Source organism: Sturnus vulgaris, chromosome 21, assembly GCF_052056855.1.
Source record: "Sturnus vulgaris isolate bStuVul1 chromosome 21, bStuVul1.hap1, whole genome shotgun sequence".
Lineage (NCBI taxonomy): Eukaryota > Metazoa > Chordata > Aves > Passeriformes > Sturnidae > Sturnus > Sturnus vulgaris.
Window position 1 is genome coordinate 6,194,554 of NC_142263.1, and position 286 is coordinate 6,194,839.

A 286-nucleotide genomic window follows, 5' to 3' on the forward strand; every position below is an offset into this window, starting at 1 on the left:
TATTGTTGGCAGTGGTGGCATCTCTGGAGTCTCTGCTTATGGCCCTGCTGGTGGCACTGGTGCTGTCACCAATGTCCCTGCTGGTGCCAGCTGCTCACTGCGGTGACCAGCCTCCAGTGGGGACACCGTTGATGGTGTCACTGGTGTGTGCTCTCCTCCTGCCACGGCCGATGGCCGCACCGCTGGCTCCGATGCTGGAGCCAGCCCTGTCCCTGCTGTCGTCCCCCGGCGCTGCTGTCCCCGCCGGTCCCACTGGTGTCCTTGCCCGCAGCGGGTCCTCCCGCCC